We start from the raw sequence: 25633 nt of genomic DNA on the forward strand, positions 1-25633 counted from the left end.
AGCGGCAATCAGCACTTCCCGGAGCGATTTTATCCAGTCACAGCCAAGCAAAATTATACTAGTACTTACTTACTCCGTTGGCTCAGCGACCCAAAATGAGACTTGGCCTCCGACACAAGACAGCGCCACTTTTCTCGGTCCTGTGCGACCTCTCGCCAATTGTCGACTCGAAGCTCGCGCAGATCTGCCTCCACCATGTCGCTCCAGCGATACCTAGGGCGTCCGATAGGACGTCCTCCTGCTAAGCGACCCAGGTACGCTGTTTTTACGTTCCGACGACACTACTACTACTACTACGACGACGATACTGGTACGGTTTTACCCAATCACAGCCTAGCAAAATTATACTCGTACTTGTACGATTTTACCCAATCGCAGGCGAGCAAAATTATACGTGTACGATCCGCGAGAGCTTCGCAAATACGGACCTAATGGAAATCCAGTGGACAGGATAACATAAGTTTCTCGGAAACCGGTCATGGATTTTGTAGGGGAATTTTAAAAATCGATCCCGTTTAGATCTCGGCTCTGTTGTAGCGGGATACGAGTATCAATAATGGAAATTTAAAAGCCTGCTATTTTGTTTGTAACTGAAGTTTTTGGGTTTTTAGCATTGGGATCTTGGGTTTTTGGATTTGTGAGAAGTAAATGCCTGAGATTTTGTGAGATGATGGGTGCTAGGCCGTCAACTGTTGCGTAGTTTAAGCTTTATATATATAATTTCATGGCCCTTTGGTTCCGACTGTAATGTCATGTGAATATTTTTTAAATAAATTAATTCATGTGATTTATGTACACGAAGTTCAAAGACTATAGTTGTAGAGATTAGTTAATATAAATCCTATTTTGTAATGAGGCTCATAATTATGATAATTATGATATTAGTTTAAATCAATGTGAAATTCGCGTCTAGGGTACCACTAGTTTTTTTTTTACTATGAGTTCTTTCAACGGATACTGTAGAAAACATTATAATATTTTTTTGCCAATTACATAATTTTTGGTACAAACTTTTATCGACTACTACTTTTTTACCACACGCAACTGACATTTTTGTTTGAAGAAACGTCACGTTTGTCACTGATCTACCCGATTCACGTCGTACTGTAGCAATTTTATGACGTATCATAAAGTTGGAATCAGGCCGGTAGTGGATTAAACAACGCGCTAAAAATATCCTGATTTTTTTTTTTCCAAATAGAGATTAATTTCTACAAATTCCGGTTCAAAATAATCTAACAGGTTAATTCGAGTTTGCGTTATTCCATCCGTTTCCGATGTGATACTGATCTGTGAAGGTGCCATTCCCTCAATCAAAAACGTCGCTTTTTTCACTGACAGATCAGTATCATATCGGAAACAGATCGAATAACTATAACTTGTGTCTATCCAAAACAATTGGCACTTTCATGTGCAGTTGTACAGTCAGCGTCAAATACTTTGTAGCAGTCAAAGTGGCCAAATAGTTCGGTACACCATACTAACTATATGGTGTACCGAACTATTTGGTTACTTTGGTTGCTACAAAGTATTTGACGCTGAATGTACAATATCAAAAAGTATAGCATTTATTCAGCGTTGGATTTCCCATAGTGCCAATTAAAAGCATCTCTAGCGCTTCAAAACGAATTAACTGTAACAAATGCTTTTCCATCATGCTGAATTTGTTTTAAAATGTGCAAAGTTAATTTAGCCGCGTGTTGACACAATTACGACGCGTCCGGCGGCCATGATCGATTCAATGCCGCTTCTGACGAACTTTTTGTAAAAAAAATTATGCTGAAGGGAATATAAATTGGAATTAATCAAAAGCACATCATTCAATTAAATTAATAATAGAATTAGTACAATTAATTACAGGACATAACACACTTAACAAACACCTACAAAACATGGGTAAAACAGACAGCCCCGTGTGCAGAGCGTGCATGGAAGAAGAGGAAACAACAAAACACATTCTCCTAGACTGCAAACAGGTTGAAGTATACAAGAACAAATACCTAGGGACTCCGTGCACACTAAGAGAGGCAGTTAGCAACCTGAAAACTTTGCTAGGCTTCGTGGAGGAGCTGGGGTGGTTAGAGTAGCGCTACCTCGTTTCACGCAAAATAGGCACAATGGTTGTCGATTTGCGGAAAATGTCCAGAAGCACTAAGTACAATTCATGATTTGATGGAAACTTTGTTAATATATAAATTAAAATACAATCATTAAACACCTCTCTTAGCCTTATCCCGTTTACTTGGTCGGCTCTCCTTATACGGCGTCGCCAGGAGCGTCTGGTGCGTGCGGTGGTATTCTTTCTTCCTCAAGGTTCTTTTACGAGACCTACCATGTTATCTTGGGCCTCCCGCGACCCTAGGCTTCTTACTCATCTCTAGCACCTTTCAATCATCGGCGAACATAATCATTTGATGTTTGGTGGCAAGAGGTATATCAACGATATACCTCTTGCCACCAAACATCAAATGATTATGTTCGCCGATGATTTGTCAGTTGTCATTTCAGACGATGATGAATCTATAACACACGAAACGTTAATAAACAATGCAATTGATGATATAGGTAAATGGATAGAGAGCAATAAACTGAAAATTAATATCGACAAAACCAACTTAGTTCATTTTACAAACCACAGATATCAGGGTGATCAGTTGAAAGTACACTATAAAGAGCAATATATTACCAATTGCGATGAAGTAAACTTTTTAGGAATTACCATTGACAAATTTTGTAACTGGAAACCACAAATTAGTAACGTCTGTAATAAACTTAACAAATTTGTATTTGCGTTAAAAAGGTTAAGAAGTGTAGCGGGAGAACAAACTGCTTTACTGGCCTATCACGGATATGTTTCAGCACTTCTCCGATATGGGATTATCATGTGGGGCAACTCGACAGACGTTAACAAGCTTTTCTTAATTCAAAAAAGGTGCATTCGTGCGGTATGCGGATTTGGTCCACGAGACCCTTGTAAGCCATTATTTAAAAAACTAAACATACTGACACTTACAGCCATGTTCATATATGAACACGCAAAGTTTGTTAGACAAAATCCTGAATTATTCGCTAGGCCTGTACAAAACCCAATGTTACGGGAAAGGGATATGTTGAAAGTTCAGCAGCCCATTTCTAAAACAGCCATATTCAGGAAAAATTGTTATATTATGTCAGCTAAGATCTATAACCATATTCCTCTCGAACTAAGAGTTTTGCCGTATAATATATTTTTAATAAAGTTTCGATCTTGGCTAGTAGATAAATGTTTTTATTGTATAACTGAATATTTTAACATGAAATTGATACTTTAAATAAACCTAATTTACAATATATATGGTACATCAGTAAGAATAAACTAGCTTATTTATTAAATTATTACATTAAATGATATTAAAATTTATGCCTTTATATTATATGCTGAACTCTTTATATATGACATTCTAGTATGAATTGTGAAATTTAATAATTTATGTATTTTGAAGTACCTGGGTAATTTTGTTTTAGTATAATTTTGAAAATTAATGTAAATGTCTGTGTAGGTACTAAACTAACTATAAAGTAGGTATTCTGTGTAAATATTGTTGTAATAGTTAACTGTAGGAATATATGTTTTATGATGTAAATAATATCCTATGTTATGTTGTGTAAATAATTAGCGTAAGAAATTGCTTTGCATGCCCTTAATGTTGGCGAGATGTGTGTACCTTATTACCTTGTGTAAAACCTTACAACACCTTATATAACCATGTCTTTGGCAAAATAAATAATTTCATTTCATTTCATTTCATTTCATTTCATTTCTCGTCATGTGGTCTGGTGGGCGCCTCATGACGTGGCCATACCATCGTAGTCCATTATCGGTGAGTTTTTCATCGATGGGCCTTACTCTTCTTCTCCCCCATTGACCGATGAAATCAGCTTTGATTTAGGTTTGTGTCATTTGCGAGATTTAATCTTACTAATATAAAGTTTATTACTCTATTATATTGTGATGTTTGGATAGTTATTTTTTCTCTGATATTTTCACTGTAGCTATGATATGGTGTTAAATTAATTTGTAACATTTGCGCTTACTTGCAAAGCATGCTGTGTACCCTTGTTTTGAATCTCGTGCTAGTTTTTAAACCATGATATGCAATTGTATGTTTCATGATATTGATTTCTGTTAAGTGTACCCAATAAAGTAAAAACTCTGAAACTTTGTCCAACGTGGACATTTTTAATATGATTATTGAACACCGAAATATTCTTAGTCTAATAAATTTAAGCATACATAACCTCCTTTCCTTTGGCGGGAAGCGGCGCAGGGTCGGGAAAAGCGGCGTGCTGTTGTTTCGAAGGCCAAGACCCCCTTTGGGTCGCTGAGCCACATTAGTTAACTTTCTTTCTTTCTTCTTTTAATTTAAGAGCATGGCTTTTGTCGATGGAGTAGTCGCCAGTTTTCGCGGTCTTCGGCCAAATTCTTTAGATCCATGTAAGACACGACATTTGTTTTTCTGTTTAGTTAAGTTAGAAAAGAACCTACTCCCATCATAATGACCATATTCTGTTTTTCTACAGCTTAAAACAGTGCGATGTAACTACGTCTGCAGACCGCAGTGATCTGCGGGCTTTACAATCAGCAAGTCCGGTCCACATTGCGCCACCCGTCGCTGTCGAACGCATTCGGCAAGAACAACAATCAACCCGCTCCATTTGCCGCGGTCCGAGCGGAGCGTTCTCAATGCTTATGCGAGTGTGGATTTGAATACTTAGAACCAGTCGCATGACCTTGATATTTGAGGGTTTCAGTAAGTAGTAAGTAAGTAAGTAATTTATTTGCATAAAATAGTGTACAGTAAGATGGTCAATAGGTACAATTAGGTTCAAATATTTTGCCTTAAGAAGGCGTGCAAATATTAATAGCTATCTAAGTATTATATATATAGTAAATTAATTCATTCTTAAACAAATATTTTAACTATACAAATTATTACAGAATATAAACTTAAATAACTATGTTATAAGTCATCATGATGAATTAAAATAGTACGACACAGATATTATAATAAAGATACTATACAATAACGAACAGGAACCACAAGTCGACTAAATATATGACATTTAATGTATTCCGATAACGTTTTGATATTTGCGGCAGCAATGCAGTAAGCAGTAATGTCGCACTTCACTTCTGCGCCAGTTCTTTATGGCTGGTGGAGTCTTGATCCGAATGGTATCTTAATGCATAACTCTGGCTAGCGAGTTGTGTGATAATTTTACAAATACTTAATAATATTATCAATTTTGCCTAACAAATATATTTCGTTATATATTATTGCCAGGTTTTTTTTTTTAAATGTTTTAAGACAACTCGCTGGCCAAGAATAGCTCTAAATATGTCTACTATGGATCTGCGAGTCCCCAACTCGCTTGCGGTCAGTAAACAACCAGAATCACACGCTCAGCATTCAGTGACCGGCGATTACAGATTAGTTGGCCAGAAGTGGAATTGAGTTGCGCGGAATTTTGGTACCAATTGACATTTAGGAGGCACATTTACTGTAATTTGTGGCAACCTGTGGGTTAAAGGTGTAACTGGGGCGGTTAAGGTGAAGCACACTGCGGGGTTTTGAGTGCGGGAATTATTGCCTTTATTTGTAGTAAAATAAATAAATACCAAAAATTACCTAATTAAAAATAGGTAGTAAGAAAATGTGAAAATATTTTTTGTTTTTACTATTTATGTCCAGTGTATGCTCATAAGACAGCCTACCAACAGACAAATTCTTATCAGGGAGCAAAGCCAAGGTGAAAATTGTTCATAGAAATGAACGGAAATACTTAAGTGACATTTCATAGCATCTGTCATCACGATACAAATACAAATACAAAATACAAATACGTTTATTTCATTACTTTTTACAGCAGTTCATAGGTACAAATATGTATATTATTATATTAGGTAGGTAACTAGTCCATCTTAGGTACAAGGTGTAGGTTAGTATTTATCTCAACAAAGTGCAACAATTTGATTGTGTAAGTAATGAAAAAGGTGCGGGTACAGCTTGCTGGATTTAAACCCGCCCTTGATCAGCTAATTGAGGTATTGGTAATATTTAGCGAAATGTACAATTGACATAAAAAATGAGAACATTTTGTACGATACATGTTTCGTTTTCGTTTGGTGTCGGCGAGCGGCGCTGTCGCTAGATCATAGATGCTGCTTAAATCATCTGTAAATGATGATGGTGTTTGTCGATGTTCGATGGTCACCTTAGCTAGGCCGATGCTAACTGCATATCCGCCCGCGCGGTAAATAGAGCGAGTTGACAATGGTTCTTGCCGAATGCATTCGACAGCGCAGTGTGGACCGACCTGATTGCGATCGCTTGTGTCTTTCATTTCGGAAATGGTCATGCCACGGCAATTTGTCGTCCATACTATACATATGAGGAGATAACGCAAAATTGTAGTTTTCACACGACTTTTTTTTCATGTTTATATGTATGTGACTTTCTTTATTCCACCATAACTTACAAATCCACACAAATGACAGTCAGGTATTGTTAGTATTGTTTCGTTAACCCGAGTAACAGGCTATGTGTGACGTCACAAGTAAAACAACACAACGGACTTAATACACAATATTGAAACACTTTTAGAAAAATAAATCAAAGGCTTAGGGACAGGCATCGAGTGGGGTATCAAAATAAAGAGCGTTGAAAGACAATAAAAAAATTATATGAGAATTTTCTAAATCGTGCTATTAAAAAATTCTTGGCAGGTTGCTTTTTATATTGAATTATTACACGTTTTTTACTAATAAACAAGACCTAAAAAAGTAGATTACATTTGCAAGGGCAGACTCTTAGAATAAGAATAAGAATAAGAATCATTTATTGCCACATACAAGTACATAGGAGAATAAGGTTACATAATAGTTAAAAAAAGATACATTAATAATTTATACAGATCAACCGGTATTGTATTTATTGTATTGGGCAAAGGGTTCCAGTCTCAGCGTGTGCCGGGCCGACATGCCCGGCGCTGGTTTTCAGACCGGTCCCAGACTAAGGACGGTCGGACATTATACATCGAAATATATAATACTACTTTTGTGCTCATGAGAGAAAGAGAAAATATTAAACTTTCACGGTTTTTACACATTATTAAGTCCCGTTTCTATGAGCTATCAATAAACTTATAGTCACTCTTAGTAACAATACTTGTACTTCTTAGTGTATTGCATTACAAAGATGGGTAACTATTAAAAAGTAAGAGATTAGGATTGCTCGCGATTATGCTTGTGTGTCTCTGTAAGTGTGTGTGAGTATGTGTATGTGAGTGGGTTGTGAACGCTTACGAGAGTCAGCTTTAAGAGGGAGGGAATGCCTCATCGCTCTGCTTGGCCAAGAGGTGAGCCTGTACTAACCTTTTGTATTTAAACAACGATATCGGCTCTCGGAGCGGTGGAGGCAGGTCATTCCATACTTTGGAAGCAGCAAATTTAAAACTCCCTTAGCAAAACTTTATTAAGTATAAGTTGGCACGATAAATCAAATCACGAAAACATTTAAACTAATTTTACGGTTTACACTCAGGTGTTATTCCCTCGCTTGACATGTTTTGAAGAACCTAGGTCGCCTTTCTCAAGCGCTAACAGTGCGAGCAACGTTCACGATGGCAGTGCTTCGCGTACTGCTGCGCGCCGCGTCGCACACTGCACGAAAATCATTTCAATTTTTTTTTTCAGCTGTGTATCGTTACCCTGCACACCATGGCAGTTATACAAGGGATATTATTCGGTATCGTGTTCTAAATAGGAAAAAAAAAATATTTATGACGTGAAAAAACATTTGTTTTCTAAGGAAGGTCATCCAATTCGGCCTACCCTCCATACAAAGGCCAAAAAATTTTCGCGTCAATTTTTATTTTCTTTTACTTTTTCATATTCAAAACACAATACCGAATACCGTAAGGTGACAAGCAAAACTCACTAATCACTAAACCTTATTCTAGTAGTAATATTGGCTCATTATGGCTATGAAATGGTGGTGGTAATTACAGAGTTTTGCTTGTCACCTGACGAATGACCTTATACGTATCCTTTATAACCCCACAATTTTTTTTTACACCCAGTATATTTTTTGTATAAACTGACTTAGAACATTTCCGTTTCATAAGTATTATATATTGATCGTGTTTTACCATTTTGCTCGGTAGGTATGACTTCATTGTGTAATTGTTATTTTCATTCCATAAATCAGTTATGCACCAGACCATCAAAAACATGTTAAGTCATGTACATAATACCACCCCAATCGGCACGTTGTCCGCTAAAAACCCGATAAAAACACGATCATCGGCGCAAAAATTGTAGATACGCAATAAAAAACGAGATTTAACGCCCGATGGACCGTTTATCAATAAGTGCCCATTTACATAGAGCGAGTTGTTCACACGTTTTGAGGCTAAAGGTACCGGCAAAGATTTAGACTATAACTACATTTCTACTCAAGTATCGGCCCGATTCGAAGAATGATTAAGACACGTTTAAGATCTTTCAAAGATCGATAACTAAACGACATGTCAAAATTGACGTTTATTTCGATTCCGCTGTGATCCCAATAAGATCTATCTACGATATTTCTGACGTCAAAGTAACATTGGTTGCCTGAATCGAGCTGCTTCTGTGAATTATACGACATACAAACGATATCTAAATGAGAACTTATCTAAACCAGAACTTATCGTTATCGTATCTCATTCTTCGAACAGGGCCGTATTGCAGCGGAACATTACTACCGACTTCAATGTTGCAACGAATGTAAAAAATCCAGGCAGCAAAATCGATTTCGATAGTTTTAAACGGTAGTGACCCTGCCTATGAAGCCGATGGTCCCGGGCTCGATTCCCTGTAAGGGCATTTGTTTGTGTGATGAACATAGATATTTGTTCCTGAGTCATGGGTGTTTTCTATCTATGTAGTCGCCTAGTAACCTTAGTAGAAACGAACTAAGTACTGGACAATGAAACAAAGGCCAATTCGAACGTACACTGACTAATGTCATTCAGTTATCGGGAATTTCGTATGTACTCGTATTTTTTTTTATACTTGAGTATTCATCCTCGCGCGCGAGACTCACGGCAACTAAATAACACAATTCAAATATCAGTGTATGTTCCACCTGCTAGACAGACCAGTATGTCAAAAATCAAATAAAAAATACGTAAAAAATTATACCCGTGACACAAGATTTGCGATACCGCGTCAAAAATAAATGTGAAAACGCGTGACCGACGACGATTACTCACTGTCCGTTGTTTTTGTAATTCGGCCGTGTTTGGGTCCATATTGCGCGCCGTAATTTATCGGCGCATCTCCATATATTGATATACGAGAACGCGTGATGTGCGAGTGTGGACGGACGTTTGCGGCATTTACATGGAACGAGTTAAATTTGTATAAAAAAGCGGCCAAGTGCGAGTCGGACTCGCCCATGAAGGGTTCCGTACCATTTATGACGTATTAAAAAACACTACTTACTAGATCTCGTTCAAACCAATTTTTGGTGGAAGTTTGCATGGTAATGTATATCATATATATATTTTTTAGGTTTATCATCCTGTTATTTTAGAAGTTATAGGGGGGAAGGGGGTCATTTTACCACTTTGGAAGTGTCTCTCGTGCAAACTATTCAGTTCTTCGGTATTCAGAAAAAAAAAATTAGAAACCTCAATATCATTTTTGAAGACCTATCCATAGACACCCCACACGTAATATGGGTTTGATGAAAAAAAAATTTTTGAGTTTCAGTTCTATGTATTGGGAACCCCCAAAATTTATTGTTTTTTTTGTCTATTTTTGTGTGAAAATCTTAATGCGGTTCATATAATACATCTACTTACCAAGTTTGAACAGTATAGTTCCTATAGTTTCGGAAAAAAGTGGCTGTGACATAAACGGACAGACAGACGGATATGACGAATCTATAAGGGTTCCGTTTTTTGCCATTTAGCTACGGAACCCTAACTAGAAACGGTAAACTGGACGTAGTTAAAGGAAAAGGATTCAATCCACAGCGAGATGAGCAAAAGTTATGGAGGTTTAAAGTTAGAAATGGTATTCCTCATTACTGATTCACTTTTCCCATAATACTTATTTGGATGAAACATGAGTTTTGACGTGTTTTAAGATTCTGTACATAAACGATTTAGTTGAATGTCGTATTTCTTGAGATATTTAACTAAATGTGGGGTTGGATCCATTTTGAGAAAATACTTTTTCCATGTAACCTTTTTCATTTTAAATAGGCAATAAGGATTCATCGTAATAAATTGGAAAAAAACGAGAAAATCACCAAGAAAAGATAAAAAACTTTATTAAAAAACAATGTAATAGCTTATCAAAGTATTGAGTATTAACGAAATTGAGATCACTTCTTTTTAGCGATAATAAAAGCCTCGTATAATCACTAATCGTTTACATAAAAAATCAGTCTGAATGTTATACACGAGATATGTTTTTTAATCTGTATCTATATTAGGTACTATGCATTCTACTTCAGGATCTTCAGTTTCAAAGTCAACAGGCCCTGCATAGCCTTCTATGTCTTCTTCAAACATGGAATTCCCTCGAAGGGAATAGTAAAACGGTAGGCAGTCCCTTAGGATAAGATCGAACATCGATCTTAAATCATCCAACTTTGCTTGAGGTATTTCCTTTCCATTAGGCCACAATACCACCACACCACCACTAGAACCAAGATGATAGTGTACCAGACTTGCGTTCTAAGTATACTCTTGTACGGAGCAGAAACCTGGACGACGTATGCAAAACAGGAGCGACGGCTCAACACTTTTCACATGCGCTGTCTACGCAATATTTTAGGCATAACTTGGCAGGACAAAGTGACAAATCAGAGGGTTCTTGAAAAAGCGCAGCTGCCCAGTCTTGCCGCTCTTCTCAAACAGAGACGCTTGCGGTGGCTGGGGCATGTGCACCGGATGGAATCCTCTAGAATACCTCGACGTGTCTTGCTTGGTGCAGTTGCGTATGCTAAAAGGAACGTTGCCGCCGATGCTGCGCTTTAAAGACTGTGTAAAGCGAGACATGTCAGCATTTGAAATCGACCACCATGCTTGGGAAACTTTAGCTGAAGACCGTGATGGATGGCGCAAGCGTGTTGTGGAGGGGAGAAAGCTATGATTATTTTAAGATTATTATTATGTAATGTTTACCCAGGTATTGGCTGTTGTATTTATAAATGTTGTTATGTATTTTTCATGTCACTATATGATGTTACTATAAAATATGTTGTATTGACTTGTAAAAGAGCCCTTGAGGCCTACTTGCAGAATAAATTTTTGAATTTTGAATTTTATGCGACCAAGCCTGGTTTACTACGTTAGATAGCAGAAGGTGTCGCAGAAAGCAAATCGGGACTGGAACCTCAGGTGGCATGAGCTTTCTCTGCCAAAAATGTGGGAGGTCGTGCCGCTCACGCATCGGCCTCCACAGTCACCAAACCCGTTGTCTAAACAGCAATGCTTAAATCGTCTGCAATAGACGCAAAGGCCTGTGATGATGATGAGGCCACAATAGTGAAAAATCAGTTTCAGAGATGGCTAGAGGCCTACCTTTTATCTTTTTCTCAATGTACTTAGTTCTAAAGTTTCAAAATTATAATTACTATAACATTATTAATACCAGCAACGTATAAACAAAATTAATAGTAAAAGTAACTTTTTTTATGAACAATATAATTAACATGGATCGTTATTAAAATTTTGCATTGTATTGCCATTTGAAATAAAAAAAATCCCTATAACGTATTCATGTAAACTGGATCTTTTCCGTTGATTAATTTGCCACTTTGAAACTATACCTGGAGTAAATTATCAAAAAAGATCCAAGTAACTTAAATCGACTTTGATGTTTGACGCTGAATATAAGTACAAGTTAATTTAAACCTGCAAAAATGATTCAAACAGTTTGAATTATTTCTGTTATTTTTCCTCATTTATTTCATTTGTTTATGAATTACGATCGAAGTCGACATATAAAGCAAAAAATTCAAAATTAGCCTATCATAGCAGTAAAACTGCCTTTTAGGTTAAGTATAAAACTGTTTAAATTTATAAAGTCAGCCTAAAGTAAAGTTAATATATTTAACATGAATCGTTTTTGTTGTTTACTGACACACCAACGCTGGAATAACAAGAATTCCACAAATGTGATCCAAGTTTGCTGAATCGTTTTTGTTGTTTAGCTAAAGTATTTACACATCGTCAAATTAGTTTCTCAAAAACGATCCAAATGGGTTGGATCAGTTTTGTTGATATATATTTAGGACGAAAAGTATTCATTGCATTTTCTCAAAAACATTCCAAGCAGTTTGGATTTTTCTTGTTGAAATTTATATAAACCAGTCCTGTCACTAACCTAATTTTACAACAAGGTACCAAGAGTATTGAATACTTATTGGTGAATATCATTTTTAATCTTTCATACATGGGGGATGGTATCCGATGTCGATTAAAATATGAAAACGCTATGTGAGCTCAGTGCTTTTTTGCTGAATGAAAATATACACATTAAAGGCCTGCCTGGTATACTTAACTCATGTTTTGGTATTTTTGTGGATTGGATCCTTTTCCTTTAACTACGTCCAACTGTCAGTTGCATACTTGTGTTTAGAAGAGAATAATACTTTATTACTTGTCTTTCCATCACGGAACAATGGTTTTCCGGACATTTTGCAGTCGTTCGTATAGTCGAAGTCAACGCGTATTGAACCTTTGGACACTTTAATGAGATCTGAGGGCTAGCGAGCGGGTGTTGCCCGTATGAGGCAGTACCCATTTGGGTGTAAGGACTATTGAAAGTTGATGGAATCTAATATATTGGGTGAAAGTGACTAAATACTGAGCTGTGGAATAAAAACCGGACGCCTGTCAATTCCATTTCCGGCAGACGGTGGCTTGCCCCCACAAAAAAGACATCTAGGTTGGCTTATAATACTTGTTATTATTATCAAAATAATTGAACAAGACACTTTTAACTACTAGCCAGCAAGTCAATAACCAGCTCCTACATTTGAATATCTTCGTACGATATAACAAGCATACAATTCTCGTTAGCAATCCTCGTGTCACCCGAGTCCATACAAAATTAGCACTGACAAATCCTCGTTGCCTGAGCAAACGTGGCTCCAGACGTCTCTATTTGCGAATTAATCAGTTGCTATGAGAATTTCAGGGTTTGACTATCTAACAGAACTGAACTGTACACACACACTACACACACACACACACACACGACGACACGATTTTGACGACCGGTCTGGCCTAGTGGGTAGTGACCCTGCCTATGAAGCTGATGGTCCCGGGTTCAAATCCTGGTAAGGGCATTTATTCGTGTGATGAGCATGGATATTTGTTCCTTATATAATTATATATCTCGTTGTATATTATATATATCGTTGTCTAAGTACCCTCAACACAAGCCTTATTGAGCTTACTGTGGGACTTAGTCAATTTGTGTAATAATGTCCTATAATATTTATTTATTTACACACACACACTACACTTGCACTACACACTACACTTTGCAAAATGGGACCGAGTCACGTTGTCGCAACTATGTCATTATTAACCTTTTCGCCGTCACATCAATTAAGTAATAAAGTGTCATCAACGCCACGTCAAAAAATAAAATTGCATGTATTGTATACAAACCTGACCAATACCACGACTTGATATGAAGTCGTGGGGTATTGGGCACGAAATATACTGACTATACCAAGTCAATGGCGGCGAAAAGGTTAAAGGACAGCCAGGGTGCCTAGCCAGGATGTCAATCGCTTGCGTTACGACAACGAACGGCTTTGTGTCAATCTATCACTTTTCCATATTAGTGCGACAGTGACAGTTGCATTTCGTTGGTTATTGGCATGTTGGCTAAGTACCCTGGTTTGTATTGACATTATTACATTGTAGTTAGCGGGAAATGTAGAAATTTTCAAATTGTAAAGGGACGGTTACGAATGATTTTTTTTTGTGTTAGATATGCATAAAATTGGCTGGTTGAAGAGTTTCACATTATGGTTGGAATAAAAAGAAAATCCCAATCTTGGATAAAACAGTGTGTAGGAATATAATTTTTCGTTGAGTTACGAAAATACCATAGGTACGTTTTAATAATATAGCTGTATATCCTGTGGTTTAGATAATTTTGAACACCTCGCGCGCTTAGATCTACTGACGCATGCAGGATAAGTAAAGGTCTTAATTATTAGTGTAAAGCGGTTTTTTTGCCAATGAAATATTTATATTTAACTACGTACTGGTATATTTATTTATACTTATAATAAGAAAGGGTAGTTGTCATCTCAAATACAGTCATGAAACTACTTTTCACTTCGGAATATCCATCTCGTTCGCGCATACAAAAATAAGCACGCAATAATGAAACAAATATAGTCCATAGCTAAATTACCATCCCTTGTTCTCAGAACGAGATGACAAATGAACACAACTACGAAAGGTATAGAGTTCTATTTTCAACCATAACGACTGAGGATTGAAGTACATTTTAGATTGTGTTTGACCGCTTATTCAAAATGGTATAGTAAAGGGGAGTTAGGTAATACTCCCGCGATAATTTAATCATTATAATGCCAGTGTAACTTGAACTCGTGATCCGTGGCAATTATTATGTGTACTCAATCAGATGTGATAGTAACTTGAGATAAGTTGAATATTAAAGAATGTACCGGAGTCGTTTGTTGTGTAAATACAAATCAAACGACACAAATACAACACAAATTTTGATGTGAAACGTCTCGTCTGTATAAACCTGGAGAAGGGGTCGGATCTAAAACTAGATGTAAAGAAAAGTGTTATGGCGCGGTGGCTTATATTTCAACTAAAAAGAGAATTAAGAAGACCAAGAGTGCTCACTCCATACAACGGTTTTGTTACCAAAATACTATTATTTTCGTAGTCTACATCTAGCGTCAAGTAGCGGAACTCTCAGTACTGCTACTCGAAAATAGATGTAGCGGCAAACAAAAAGTCTAATGCTCAACGGTTTTCCGATAATACTATAACTAGAGTAACCGGAACTCAATTTTCAACTGCTTCGCTTACTCTCGTTCTAATATAAGCGGAAAATCGTTGAGCATTAGACTTTTTGTTTGCCGCGACATCTATATTATTTATTTATTTAAAATTGGATTCAGGCAACAAGGCCCATATTACAAATACCTTACAGACTAACATACATATACATTTTATAAAATTACAAATAAACACTATTTAGGCGACAAAACGGCGTGGCTCCGTTGAATCGGCTGCTCTTGTGTCGGATTCGGCAGTTTGCCCCGGAACCTCCGAAACACGACACCCTTCGGCCAGAAGTCTGCGCATTCGATGGTCCCCTGCAGCGGTCGCGGCACGCGCACAACAAAAGAGTTGAAATGCACGTAGTGGCGCGATCGAAGCTGGAACACCCTCAGCGTGTAGCCGGTCTTCCGGTGTACATACTCCACCACTTCAGCAGCCGTGGCGGTGTAATGCAAGCGCGATTTTATTAGCAGTACTGAGAGTTCCGCTACTTGACGCTAGATGTAGACTACGAAAATAATAGTATTTTGGTAACAAAACCGTTGTATGGAGTGAGCACTCTTGGCCTTCTTAATTATCTTTCTAGTTGCAGAGATATAAGGCACCGCGCCATAACACTTTTCTTTACATCTAGTTTTAGATCCGACCCCTTCTCCAGGTTTATACAGACGAGACGTTTCACATCAAAATATGTGTTGTATTTGTGTTGTTTGATTTGTATTTACAAAACAAACGACTCCGGTACATTCTTAATAATAAAATATATATTTACATAATCAATTACAATAGCTATATTATCAAAAAACTAAGCCTAAATTAGCCTGAGGCATTGTTCCCAGGACACTGGCCGCGTTCCCTCTCTGCACAGTGAGGCTAAGTTTTTGTGCGAAAAAAGCGCCAGCTCGTAGGTCGCCAGACACCCAGACTAGTTTAGTAGAAATTTCTTTAACTAGTTTCTTGGTGTCGGACGACCAAGGACCGAAAGTTTCAATAGCAAGTGCCGCAAATACATAATTACTTTTTAAAAATGCATATTTGCGACACTTGGCAATTTGGGCGTCGTCTGCTGCCGTCCCCGGCTTCCTGGCAGAGCGCCGGACATGAGATGGGGCCAGCGTATCAACGCATGTTACATCCCACGCCAGGGGCCGCCCCAGGAACCAAGGTACGAGCGAGCAGCCGTCGGGCCTTTTGCCATCTGCCGCTGATAAACCAACTGGCTCCAGGGTTGCTGGTATGGAGACGGTACCGAGTGCTCTGCGGATTAGGTCGTTTAGGGCCGAGTGTCTATAAAATCGGCCGGCGCTTGACTGGCAGTGGAGTCCGTGGTGCCCATAAGCGTCAACAAGGCTTCCACAGCGGGAGCAAGCGTGTGGCTCGCAGGCTTTCAAACCTAGCCTGAGGCATACGGCTACGCGCAGTGACGCCGGGTCCAAAAGGGAACCAATGTTCCGCGACGGCAACGCGCGCAGCCAATGCCCTGACTCAGGTTCCGATACTGCGAGCAGTCTAGCACGTTCGCAAGGGTTCGAACTATTGTCCAAAAGGGATTTGTGGGTTGTTTTGATTTTTATCAGGTCCCAGGCTGCTTGGCAGGCTTTTTCGGTAGGCGGACTCTCGCCGGGATTTCCAGCACTCCAAGCTGACTCTGCATCTGCCAAGCTCGCCACTACTACAACCGTGGGATTGGTGACATTAAGAATGCCACGGATGAGATGGGCGACGCTGTGGACAGACGAGAGAAAAGCGGGGAGAGCCAGATCGCCCGTAGAGCGAATACCCAGGCCACCATAATTAATAGGCAGAGTAGCCTGAGACCAGCTTTGAGAGCTGAAAGAGATGTTTAATATTTTGCAAACCGAATTTTTTAATATGTTGTCTATGGATGACGTGAGACTTGAGAATTTCCAAACAGGGCTGCAACGTAAAATATATAAGAATTTTGGAGAAAATAAACACAAACGTAAGATGTAAATGGCTGTATGAGCGTTAATTTTGAATAATAAATCTGAACAGTTGTGAAAGTTATCTAATTTTGAATTTATTGCTAAAGGGATGGCGTCTTCGAAAATAGGGGCACCGAGTAATACGAGGGAATCTCGTGTAACAAAGGTGAAATTGGGCGCGACAGAGTTGAGACTTAGAGTCAAAGCAGCCCGGGCGCTAGCTGAAAGCTTTTCTGAGATAAAAACCTCACACTTATTGAAGTTAAGTGTGAGGCCTATCTCAGCGAACTGCCTTGAGATTATATTTAAATCATTTAATACTGAAGAAGCCGTCCCTGCAAGTGTCCCATCATCCAGATACCATAAATTTAGTTTTGATTTTAGCTGAGTGATGATTGGGTGAATAGCGAGGCTAAAGATGACGGGCCCAAGCGGATCTCCTTGCTGACACCCAACGCATGAGGCAATTTCTTTTTCACCAAACATTAATTTGGATGGATTGCCGTAGCATTGTTTTAGGTATTCAAATATTTCCGGAATTTCCTTTAAAATTTCGTTTAAGAGAGTGCTACGGTCGATAGAATTAAATGCGTTTCTTACATCAACTTTTACCAAAATTTCGAAATTTGAGTTTTCCAGGAAAGTCCGTGTGGCGTGTACTGCGGCCTCACAACCGCCTCTGACACCGAAGCCAAGTTGTTTGGGCTTGAATTTGTCTGTAAGGCGGTCGTGAAACTCGCGGCAACACAATTTAGAGGCTAGTCGCCGTAGTGTGCTTCCCACCGCTATCGGACGAATGCCGCAGTCTTTTTTTTTTAAGGCTATCAGGTTAGCGCCGTATAAAATGGGAGTGATTTCGCTGCAGATTTTACCTGAAAGCATTAAATTTATCAACGCGGTCAGCTCTTTGAGGAGGGTTTCTCCGGCATCTCCCATAAGCGGGCTCGTCAGGTCCTTGAGGTGCTGCGGGGTTATGCCGTCAAGGCCACCGGCCGAACCATTTGGAAAAGAGCTGATCGCCTGTAAAGTTGCACGGTCCGTAACTTGTAGTGGTTGCGGAGAGATTTGAGGCGGCACGGGAAGTTGTACTGGTGTAGTTGAAATCGGATGCTTTTCTTTAAGAGAGGAGAACACTTCGTCAGAACGGGCGGCCAAGGTGTCACTAGAAAATAGAAGTTTTGTAGCGCCTCTTATGTTACCGTCAGAAACCTTATTTTCTATTGTCTTAATTTTATAGTTTAAATGAGTATTGCAAAGATTATAGGTTGCAGATTCCGCGGAATCGGAATCTACGGGAAAGTCAGGATGGAGTACATTTTCTTTGATAATAGCCGATAAAGTGCGATTGGATTGGTCTTGAGGGATATGAATATTTTTGTATGTAAATGTAAGTAAGGCTTCCCATGCGGGTAAATTATTATTAGACACAACCTTGGCCACGCATTCCGTCAGGCTCCGAGCTACAGCAACCCTAGCGCCTTTTGGTATACGTTTAGCTATTTTAGTGTGAGCTTTTAATACTGCTAGACGGGTACATAAATCTGCAGAGGGAGTCGCAGTGTTGGGAACAGAGGCCCCAGACCTGTTGACATGAGAGGAGTCCGTCGGGGGTAGGTCTATCCGAGGAACATGTTTCTTGGCAAGATGGATCTTGAGTCCATGGGTGCCCTTGTAGGGTTTTTGGTCTTGACAAATAGGGCATTCTGTGAGCTGGGTGGAGGCCGGATACATTAACACAAGACGATAAACAATACAAAATTATAAGCACGTATGTAGAAAATATAAGTAAATGTTGACATTTTGACACGGATATGTCCGCTGTATTTATATCCTTGTTTATATATATCAGTCACTGAGATGTCACTTTTCAGATATATTTTTAGGGTGAACCGATTTGGTGTTATTAAAAGAAAGACACCAGAAACATGGCAAAACTTCTTTCACTCGCCGTTCTTTCAGTGCAGATGATAATTACAGCAATACAACATATAAAATTCGTAATAAATTTGAATTCATAATATTATAATTTTTGCTCAGTTGACATTGACGTTACACTACAATAATAATAATAAATAAAGCTCAAACAGAAATAAATGTACCGCTGACATAAATGACGCTAATTTTGCGCTAGAAACGACGCATTATTCGAAGCGAAAATGACCCTTATGGGAACCAACAATAACCAAAAACAACCTTTAAAACTCTAGAGGTGCCCCACGCGCGTTGCCAACCCTGATGATGTGTATTCATAATGGTATAAAATAATACATCACCCGAGTCCTCAACTCGCTCGTACCGTGTAAGCAACTAGAACAACAAGGTTATAATTTGCATTACATTGTTATAAATTTGCGTCGTACGGCCTTTGTTTTAAAGGTGAAGTTAGCTTGGCAAATAACATTTTCAGTATTTACGTACACATGGGGTCTCGTTAATTTTGTTTGCCGAATGATGTTTGGTTAAGGACGGGTTAATCTGACGCAAGATTAATGAAATTAAATTAATAAACTGTATTTGGTAATTATATTTATTATTGCGAATACACAGGAGGGTTAAGATTTAAGGTAAAGGTTAGGTGAAAGGTATTTTGTAACACTGAGGAATATTTGAAGTTTGCTTCTAACTTCCTAAAGCTCAGTACTGTCCTACCTATAGCTTTACATTTAAAAAAAATTTCTTTATAATACCGTAAAACCACCCAACTATAGTCTAAATCTCCCAACTGTGGTTCATAAATAAACTCAATTTTTCTCGTTCAGGTGTGTATTTTACTATATTTTTGTAGTTCTAAGGCAAAGTATGTTTATAAATGGAAGGTAAAACTAGGAGTAAACCACAAGGAACATTGATATATATACTTAATTTCCTTTTGAACTTGTGGACCATAGTTGCAGTATTGGACTATAGTTGGGTGGTTTTACGGTAATCAATATTATGTCAACAATTTTATACATTCATGTCAAAACAAAACACGTGACTAAGTACGAGTGTCTCCTAATGATCTTCATGTTCTAGAATAATAACTAGGTAGGTACAAATTGCGTTAAAAATCAATAAATGATAACATGATACAATTCAATTTACAATTTCAAATATAAGACTGCAAGTGGCGGGATCGATGGAACGTTCTTAGTAAGAGTTTCGATAAGCAGTTTATTTTTAAAATTTGGTAACATTGCATAAAAAAGTAACACAGTCCGGGCACAAAGTAAATAGCGGCGGCGCGCGCCGGAGCAGAGAGTTCGCTCATTTCGCCGCACGCACACAGACGTGACATTTACGCACACAGACGTTACATTTACAGGCGTTCTCGGGCACTCTCGGGCAGAGCTTAGTCGGGCTGTGCGCGCGTTGCTCACTTGTCGTCCCCGCCGCTACGTAGGTGCCTACTGTCATGTACGTCAGAATGCAGTCTCTAAGGAATGTAAACATGATAAGATGTATGTATAAACGAATCGATGTATGTATGTCTGTAAACTTATATTACCTACTCCTTTTTAAAATTCGAAATTAATGCAGAGAAGCAACCCTAGTGAGTCGGGCAAGTTTAGGTATGTATTTTCAAGAACGGCGGGAACGGACCTTCTGTTCATTTTTTGGTCCGGGGAAAGGTTTAGATCCGCAAGAGAATGTAGGAGCAATCACCCTCAGCACGAACTAAACCACCGGCTACCTCACTTAAATAGTAATCAGTCTCTGAGCATCTCTCATAGAAAGTACACAGAGTAGCAGAATACTATACTTTGCATAGCATAACCGTGTCACCTATCGATTCTATCAATTAAATTTTATATTTTCTTGTAAGTCTTCTGCTTGCCCTTCTTCTTGTAAGTCCCCGGCCGAACTCAAATAATCAAAAATCAAACTTAGGACTTATCTATTCTATGGAAGACAAACGCTTGCGCGTTTTATTTCAACGCCACTGCTATCTAGCGAACAGTTTGCATACTAATGTCTCATGCATGCGATGGAACTGTGAAACACTAACACTAGCGCGATCTAACTCGACGCTAGCGCCATCTAGCGAGAAATTGGGTAAACTTTCCGTTTTGGAAGTGGTGATATACTCATACTCATACTCATAGTTTATTGATAATGTAAATTACAGGTCAGGCTTACATAACTAGTATAAATTACAGGTAGATAATTATACAACATTCATAAATTTCAAAAATAAATTCAATTAACAAATTGATTATTACGACATTATTACTATTATTATTATTTATTTAACTACAATATTTTGAGGTCAAGTATTCCTCGACACTATAAAACGGCCGCTCAATAAGCCAATTTTTGAGTTTAGCCTTGAAACTCAGACAGAAAAACAGACTAGGCGTGTTAGATTATTATTTATAAATTGTATTATGTATGAAACTGACCTGTTTCTCTGACTTCCAATGTTGATAAATATTCATTATTTAAACACTTAACTCAATATCACGAGAAGTTTACACAATTTGTGATTTATGTGGGTACGATACGAAACCACGGTTGATTAGAGAAACATGGATAGTGGTAACTTTGAGACAGTAGTTAACCTACTAATAAGATTTGTTAACTATTTTAAAGTGATTATATTATGTGTTAATATTACTTATTAGTAATTATGTATAACGGAGTTTATTGAAAAGATGTTGTGATCATTTTATTCTGCATTATTCGATAAATGAGAAGATACGTTTGTGACGTCACTTCTCGAACGACAAATTTAATGGCATGATTAACCAGTTGTGAGTGGCTGGTTAGCAGTGGATATAAAAGGGCCCGACTCATTTCATTTTGATCATTCTCATTGTGATTCTTCGTTGCGCTGCAGCACTGAGTTAATCGTCGCCACAGGAATATTGAAAGTTAAGTAAATACTATGTTGATCATTATGTTAATGTTTTTGTGCTTACTTGATTAATTTGATGAATTAATTATTAAATAATGTATTGGTGAATTATAAAGTATTAGTGATTGTATTTATTAGTTGTTGGTGATAAGGTTAATAAATTGGTTTATTAACTATAATAAAAAGGTCTTATTTTCAATTATATTTGTTCATTATTTAATTTATCATACTAGTAATCCAAATAGCATCTAGTGATAGTTTTGGCAGTTTCTAATAATTCTGAATCGGTAAATAAATAACTTGATGACAAGTTATGCCGAATTTATACAGCTAACTTAGTGTTATCAAGCAGTATTGAGAATTTAAGGTAATATTTACTATTAATTCTGTTTTAATTGATTATTTACATAGCAGCAGGGTTTGCTTTTATCTGCTCGGACATCCATTTTAATTTATTATTCTTACATCAGAAGTTGGGATAGTATCTAGCCTTACTTTAATAAATACTTATGTAATTTCAGAGAGATTGGGAAGCTGTGCAAGACCTTCTGAAAGCGATCAAGGATGCTGTCTCCGGTGCTCTCGGAAAAGACGTGGACATTGCTTTGCCTTCTTTTGACCCTGCTACAAGCGACAGTGGAGCAGAGTCCTGGTACACCTATAATGATGTAAATGTTAAAATTTAATTTTTTTATAGTAGTGTTACCTCAACATCCGAATCGCCTATATATTAAAAATAGTTTGCTGTACTATAAAACTGCACATAATGCGAAATGAATTGTCAGATTGGCCGAACGGTTTTTAGAGTTTAACAAACGGTAAATACCACCGTCTGAAAATCTACAGGATATTCACCTTTTCATTTCTTTATGTATTTATGTACACGAATCTTAATGGATCTTTTAATTATACAGAATTTTGAATGATAAACTGTATAATTTATTCTGACACTTGGAGACTTTAACACCTCAATAATTTGAGATTTTTTTTGTGTTGTTTTTTTTTAATATTATTATTTTACTTTTTTTAATTTGACGTTTTCATTGGTATTTCCCATGTTGACGTGTAAAAGTGCCCTGGTGGCCTGTTCACTGAATAAATGTTGAAGGTGCAATTTACTAATAATGTAATGCTGGTAAATATACATTTTGTGAAATAGTATTTTGTACAAGATAATATTATTATCTGCTGTAGATTGGTTAAAAAAAACGCTGGTCGGCCACATACTTGATACCGATTGGTCTCACTGGCAGAGTGTGAATGTGATTGGTATGTCTAGGTATGGTTTGGCATTTTTCATACACTATTTAGGTATCCGCTGGTCGGTCATTTACTTGGTGTCAATTGTCTCACTAGCAGCGGGTGAATGTAATTGGCATGCCGAGGTATTTGGCAATACCCACATTTTTGATACACTTAATTGGGTATCCGCTGGTCGGTCATATACTTGGTGTCAATTGTTCTCACTGGCAGCGGGTGAATGTAATTGGCATGTCTAGGTATTTGGCAATACCCACACATATTCGCTGGTCGATTTGAATTAGACTAACATGTATATTCAAGCAGATCATGATATTGATTATACGAAATGTGTAGAATAGGATTATTAAGTATATAATTGGCTTTAGCTTTATTTAATGAATGAAGTGATTGTCTAATTATGCTTTTGGTACTTCGGGAACGAAGTACACGTCAGTATGGCCGTGTTAGATTATTATTTATAAATTGTATTATGTATGAAACTGACCTGTTTCTCTGACTTCCAATGTTGATAAATATTCATTATTTAAACACTTAACTCAATATCACGAGAAGTTTACACAATTTGTGATTTATGTGGGTACGATACGAAACCACGGTTGATTAGAGAAACATGGATAGTGGTAACTTTGAGACAGTAGTTAACCTACTAATAAGATTTGTTAACTATTTTAAAGTGATTATATTATGTGTTAATATTACTTATTAGTAATTATGTATAACGGAGTTTATTGAAAAGATGTTGTGATCATTTTATTCTGCATTATTCGATAAATGAGAAGATACGTTTGTGACGTCACTTCTCGAACGACAAATTTAATGGCATGATTAACCAGTTGTGAGTGGCTGGTTAGCAGTGGATATAAAAGGGCCCGACTCATTTCATTTTGATCATTCTCATTGTGATTCTTCGTTGCGCTGCAGCACTGAGTTAATCGTCGCCACAGGAATATTGAAAGTTAAGTAAATACTATGTTGATCATTATGTTAATGTTTTTGTGCTTACTTGATTAATTTGATGAATTAATTATTAAATAATGTATTGGTGAATTATAAAGTATTAGTGATTGTATTTATTAGTTGTTGGTGATAAGGTTAATAAATTGGTTTATTAACTATAATAAAAAGGTCTTATTTTCAATTATATTTGTTCATTATTTAATTTATCATACTAGTAATCCAAATAGCATCTAGTGATAGTTTTGGAAGTTTCTAATAATTCTGAATCGGTAAATAAATAACTTGATGACAAGTTATGCCGAATTTATACAGCTAACTTAGTGTTATCAAGCAGTATTGAGAATTTAAGGTAATATTTACTATTAATTCTGTTTTAATTGATTATTTACATAGCAGCAGGGTTTGCTTTTATCTACTCGGACATCCATTTTAACTTATTATTCTAACAGGCGCATCAGTTATGGACGCTGGTAAGTTATTGTACACAGCGGGGCCCATGACGTGTATAGATTTAGCCGTTTTGGCTAGACTGCGTGGCACTGCCGCTAATTTGTGTCCAAAGCGAGTCAAACGGTCGCTTTTTTCACCCCGTTTGTGATATTTATCCAGGTTCTCTCGTGTGTACACGGCTGTCTGTAGTATTAAGAGACCCGGCAATGTGACAATACCTAAGGCGATGAAATGTGGCTTGGCCGACTCATGCCATGGTACTCGAGCCATGGATCTTACGGCTCGTTTTTTGGAGCCGAAAAACAAGTTGCCAATCGGCCGCGCGTCCCCATAGCTCAAGTCCATATTGTATAATGGACTGTATGCTGGCATAATAGCAGCTGCGGACTGCCTGACGTGGTAGAACAGTTGTCAGCCTGCCTAAGGCGAAACATGCTCTTCCTAGTTTTCCGCACAGGGATTCGATGTGGTTCTCCCACGTTAGGCTTTGGTCAATATGAAAACCTAAGAAGGAGGTGCTATTGACCTGACCTATGACACCGCTGGGGAGTCCCACATGCAACGGGCGACGCCAGCGTCCGGACAAATAATATTATTAATCCGGACAAATAATATATTAATATAAAATATTGCAAGACTTATTAAGATCGATGAAATTTAAATCATTTTCAATAGTAACAGAATTGCATTTATTTTATTCCGTTAAATTTTCAAACAAATCAAAATCAACCTCTGGTTTTTTTACTGTAGATTCTGACTGACAAATTTTATATTTTTTCTTGAATACCTGGGCCTTAGGAAGCTAAATACAGAGTGATTTTGCTATACCTGACCGTACCCTGAGGAGAAGAGAAGGAGGAATTTTACTATGGCGCCAACCCCGAAAACGCAAAAAAGTTGCCATTCCATAGAAAACATTGACATAATTGTGATTTTCCGAAATGTATGATACAGCTGATTTTTTTTCGCTATCAAGGTTGGCCGAAAGTTTATGACCTACATATTCACCACTCAGAGCATGGTCAGACAACAAAATCACACAAAGAAAAAAAAATGAAGTAAATATCAT

At 37.6% G+C, this 25633-nt stretch overlaps 1 protein-coding gene across 1 annotated transcript in view; it reads right to left on the bottom strand.

The window, feature by feature from the left end:
• The window catches only part of LOC133526927 (acetylcholine receptor subunit alpha-like 1), a 488080-nt gene that overhangs the window by 235476 nt on the left and 226971 nt on the right, over window positions 1–25633 (bottom strand). The window lies entirely within an intron of this gene.

This window comes from Cydia pomonella, chromosome 17 (assembly GCF_033807575.1).
Source record: "Cydia pomonella isolate Wapato2018A chromosome 17, ilCydPomo1, whole genome shotgun sequence".
NCBI lineage: Eukaryota > Metazoa > Arthropoda > Insecta > Lepidoptera > Tortricidae > Cydia > Cydia pomonella.